The sequence below is a fragment of the Diabrotica virgifera genome, chromosome 7 (genome assembly GCF_917563875.1).
Source record: "Diabrotica virgifera virgifera chromosome 7, PGI_DIABVI_V3a".
NCBI lineage: Eukaryota > Metazoa > Arthropoda > Insecta > Coleoptera > Chrysomelidae > Diabrotica > Diabrotica virgifera.
Genome location: NC_065449.1, coordinates 148,782,045 through 148,788,044, shown reverse-complemented (window position 1 = coordinate 148,788,044; position 6,000 = coordinate 148,782,045).

Genomic DNA, 6,000 nt, shown 5'->3' with positions numbered 1-6,000 from the left:
AAACCACGAGGAATAAAAACAGTATTTACCCCCCAACAAAAACTTTCATCTCTTGTCCGATCCGTCAAAGACAACATTCCAAATGAACAACACGGAGTTTATGAAATTCCTTGTGCAGACTGCCCCCGATCTTACATAGGACAAACCAATCGTAGAATCCAAAATAGGATTTATGAACATTCCATATCTGTTCGCAATTCCGATTCAGTTTCAGCCCTAGGCCAACAGCATCTTCATACAGGTCACAAAATTGACTTTGAAAACTCCAGAACCATAGCCCCCATCCGCTTCTATAAACAAAGGATTATCCGAGAAGCCATAGAAATCGAAAAACGGCCAAGTTGTCTCAATAAAAGAGATGACGGCATCCGTTTACCTTCGACTTGGAGACCCCTCCTAAAGAAAACATCGTCCGCTCCATCTACAAATACAATTCCAGCCGTCAAAAATCTTCGCGCCACTCCAAATAGTCTTCGCGCTAATTCCCACTCCGCCACGTCATCGACAGCCACGTCAGTCACATCAGTCCACGGTATAAATGACCGCCCCAGCGTCAGCAACAACAGTATTGCAGTGAGTAGTGAAGTAGTGAGTAGTGAGTGTAGTGTCTGGAGCCTCAGGAGACTGAGACCCCGGAAGCCCTGAAGATGACGTCAGAGAGGACGTCGAAAGCTCGGCCTAGAAACCAACGACGCGGTTCAACCCGGAAGCCTGGTGAGTTTAATTTTAATATTAATTCTTTTGTTGATATTGATTTTAGCTTTAAGTTTCATTGTATTAACCGCGGAAACCTTTCCGAATATATATATATATATATATATATATATATATATATATATATATATATATATATATATATATATATATATATATATATATATATATATATATATCATACTAGTGACGTCATCCATTTGGGGATGATGACGTAATCGATGATTTTTTTAAATGATAATAGGGGTCGTGTGATAACTCATTTGAAAGGTTATTTAATTCTCTATTCACTAATATAAACATTACCATAATTATTTATACAGGGTACCCCAAAAAACATTTTTTGAATTAAATTAATTGAGACAAAAAGAAGAATGTATGTAATTTATCTAACGCAAAATACATTTTACTGCTGTCCGAAAACAAGAAAAAAATGTTAATTTGAAAAATAAACATTGCTTTTCGTTTAAATTAAATGTTCAAACTGCTAAGAGACATTTGGGTGGCAGCTTTAATATTGAATTTAAGCGAAAAGCAATATTTATTTATCAAATAAACATTTTTCCTGTTTTCGAACAACAGTAAAATGTATTTCGAATTAAATAAATTATATACATTCTTCTTTTCGTCTCAATTAATTTAATTCAAAAAATTTTTTTGGGATCTTTTTGGACAATTTTTTGGGCAATTTTTGAATGGAGCATTGAATACCCTTCCGAATAAAACATCACACGCCCCCTATTCTCATTTAAAAAAATCATCGATTACATCATCACGTCCAGATGGATGACGTCACTAGTATATACAGGGTGTAACAAAAATACAGGTCATAAATTAAATCACATGTTCTGGGACCAAAAATAGTTCGAATGAACCTAACTTACCTTAGTACAAATACGCACATAAAAAAGTTACAGTGCTTTGAAGTTATAAAATGAAAATCGATTTTTTCGAATATATCGAAAACTATTGGAGATTTTTTATTGAAAATGGACATGTGGCATTCTTATGGCAGGAACATCTTAAAGAAAAATTATAGTGAAATTTGTGCACCCCATAAAAATTTTATGGGGATTTTGTTCCATTAAACCCCCCCCCCCCCAAACTTTTGTGTACGTCTCAATTAAATTATTATTGTGGTACCATTAGTTAAATTCAATATTATTAAAACTTTTTTGCCTCTTAGTATTTTTTCGATAAGTCAGTTTTTATCGAGTTGAGGAATATTTTTCAATATGTTTACATAAAAATTTTATGGGGGTTTTGTTCTTTTAAACCCCCCAAATGTTTGTGTACGTTCCAAATAAAATATTACTGCGGTACCATTAGTTAAACACAGTGTTTTTAAAACTTTTTTGCCTCTTTGTATTTTTTTTGAAAAGGCACCTTTTATCGAGATGTGACTTCTTTTTGAATATGGTTCAAAATATCCCTAAAAATGTAAATCATAAATAAATGTTCATATTACATATTACCAAGTCTCGATAATCGTACTTAACCATACACAAAAGTTTGGGGGGGTTTAAAGGAACAAAACCCCCATAAAATTTTTATGGGGTGTCCAAATTTCACTATAATTTTTTCTTAAGATGCTACTGCCATAAGAATGCCACATGTCTATTTTCAATAAAAAATCTCCCAATAGTTTTCGATACATTCGAAAAAATCGATTTTCATTTTGTAACTTAAAAGGGCTGTAACTTTTTTTATGTGCACATTTGTACAAAGTTAAGTTTTAAAGTAAGAATTAGTTTTGGTCCCAGAATATGTGATTAAATTTATGACCTGTATTTTTGTTACACCCTGTATATATACCAAAAAATTATAAATTAAAAATAAAAATCGACCTGTTTCGGGATTTACCTCCAGAGTTTTCTCCCCCATTCTCGAGAAAATGAATTTATTCCAACTCAAACATCCTCAATATAACTCGGAATAACTTATACAATTAATTACGACAATAACTCCGAAATTATGACATTTATGTATAGGAAATATTACATGAAAATAATCAGTATTACTTGTGGACTTCAAAATACAAAAAATATACAGGGTGTTCCATTTGAAATAAGAAAGTTCATTAGACTTCCAAAAAAATGGAAATCTGACAACAATGTAAATACCACTATAATATCGGCCGCTTTAGAAGACCCCTACCCAGCAAAATCTATAAAAATCTTGCCAGCTGTTTCCGAGATAATTGAGGTGTTCCATGTTCAATACATAAAACTCATTCTATATTTATGAAAGTGCCTTTTCTATGGATTTCTACAGCATATTTGCAAGTTTATTTTAATAAATTTTCTGAAGCCTGCTAATTACAAAACATTCTTAACCCTTTGCTATCCAGCACGATGACAAGTACAGTGTCATTACGTTGGCCTGTACTACATGAATTAAGTGTCACTGTTTACAAGAAAGTCCACTGAAGTCATTGTGGCCGTTAAACCAATCTAATATTTCTAACAACATTATGTAAATTAGCTATATCTTGTTTTCCATTCATTTTAAAATATTCGTACTTGGTAGAATTCAACAAAACATGTTAAATAAGCTATGGTTGAATTTAAAATGGAATGATGTGTTAACTAAACTTTCATTTGGTTCAAATAAAATTCATATCTTTATACAATTTATTCTTCAATTTTATTAGCATGTTTTAAATGCACACTTAAATTAAATTTAGGTTGAACTTTATTACAGACTAGTGTATTGTATTCTTTATAAAATCAACAGAACTCCACATAAACACTTCTCTTCTTTAGTTGAACTGGAAGCCTCTGTACTCTGTAGTACATGCAAGGTCAAACATAATTTCATTTAAAATGATTACCTGGATTTGCGAAAAACCCAAAATATGTGATTCACAACTGAAGTCTATCAAACAATTCAAATATCCCATTAAAATTTTTATCTATTAAGTGGTTAACAAGTTATAAGACTTTAAATTTACAGCATGCTAGAGGTGCCAACGGCTATATCCATGTTTTACGATTTTCATTTGACATGCCAGGCAACCTGTGGACCTGGCATTACCTACAATTCTTAGCAAATTTATAGGAGCAGTAATTGTGTCATGTACATCATGCTAATGACAGCAAAGGGTTAAACTAATTTTTGCATAGAGTTACATGGAGACAAAAATTACAAAAAATATTTTAATGTCATTCTTAATAACTGATTCCAGTTGAGCCAAACTATTTTTTGTAGGAATTAACAATGGGCTGCTATCTAACAATTAGTGGCCCACCCTGTACTACATTGCTCAACAAGTTGTCTGAGCAAGGGTTATTTTTGTCATCAGTGACATGACAGCTGTCAGAATTATGTTATCTACACCCTGGATTTCCTTATCTATGTGCAAAATAAAAATAACACCAATGATATCAAAATGTACATTGTTTGTATCATTGTATGATTCAATATCTCTAAAACCATAAGGTTAAAATCAATATTTATTTATTTAGTAAAATATTTTAGAAACATTTTTAATAATCTTTAAAAACAGGCAATCAAAAAACGAATCAATTAGCGGCTTGTGAACTAAAACACAATAAAAACAAAAAAACTATGTAAAACAAGTTTTTTAAGTTACCTGTTGCTGGGTCTGCTCCAGTTTGGAAGGGGCTCTGCTGGCGCCGGGAGTTTCCATGTTTTCTTCTGAAAAGAAATATGTAGTGCTCGGCATTACGACAAAAAGTTATTTACTCTACTAAATCTTATCAACAAATGAGTAGGGAATAAATAATCTACAGTAGTACCATAAGAATGACACATTGACAAATTACTTCGTTTTTCCACTTACCTATAAAAATTCTGCTTGAGGAACAATAACACTAAATTTACGATAAATGTTTTAATAAAACTTTGAATACTGCAACGGAAATTAATTGTAAATTATAATAACAAAAAATAAACATAAAAAATAGCTTTTGTTCTTTACTTAAGTAGCCATAATGTCAAATTAATTCAATTTCAATGGCGTAAAATCTCAATTGACGTTTATTGACTTACTAAACAAGAACAGAAATCTGACGTTGCCATATTTACAAAAGAACTTAGAAGAGAAGTGATTGGTGCAATTTTAATAAATGTTTTATCAGTAGCGGAGTAATTAAGTATTAGAAAGGGTTAGAAATAGAAATAACCTAATTAGGTATTAGATTAGAAAGGGTAGGGCAGATTAGAGAGTTAAATATACTATATAAATAATTTTTTTTTTGTTATAGGTACCTACCATAGATCATTAATTTAATTATTCGCTGAAGATGTTTGTCGTTTCATTTATTAAAGAAAAGTAGGCAATGAAAAAAAATGTACAATTTTATTTGATATACAGGCATTCCATGCCTTGAATCACATTCTGTAGACTCCATATTTGATTTCATTCAAGATTGATATCCATAGGTATGTGAGATTGTGAGGTAGGTAATGTCGCACATGGTCATCATATTCCTTCCAGCTTTGCCGGTTTTTATGTTTGATACTTCCTGTATTACTTCTTCTCTATACTTTATTTGCTCCATTTCTTTGTTCTCGTCATTTTGATATAGGTACCTATATTATGTTTCTATATTGCCTATTGTTTTATCTGATATATCGTCTATTATGTTTTATTCCTTAATTTATTTTCGAAAGTATTCTTTTCATACTTTAGCTATCCGTTCTGTAGTTGTCTGGATTTGGTTTGTTGTATCCCTTACTGCTGATGTTTCTATTTATTTTCCTTTTTTCATATGTCTGATTGTGGTCCAAAAGTATTATTTATTACATAGTTTTTCTGTAATAATTCTTCTCCAAACTCTACCCACGTCTTTACTTTAGTGGAAAATTCCCCCCCCCCCCTATCAAGGTCCAAAATTAAAGAAAAACATTGTTGAAACGAAACAAAAATATATTAGCTGAAATGAAACTTAAACCACAGACTGACAAATTCAACCCAATAAACTCGCTAGTTATGAACATTAAGGGAACTTAATGCATATAAGTTAGTGTCTTTTATGTAGTTTGGGTTTATCTTTTTTATGTCTTTTGGTTGGTGTTTCATATTGGAAGTTCCCCCCTATAAGGCAAATATCTAGATCCGCCACTGCTTTTGATTGTCCCGTGGCGTTTTTAGCTAATCCTCATAGCCTTTTATATCCTTCTTTATCTTTCTTACAGCTCGGTTTTAATGTATTTTTTCCATGCTATTTTCTTCTTCTTTACTGCTGTCTTAACTTTATTTGTTCCACCACCTCGTCCTTTTATGGTGTTAAAAACATTTATAATAAGTCGATAGGTAAG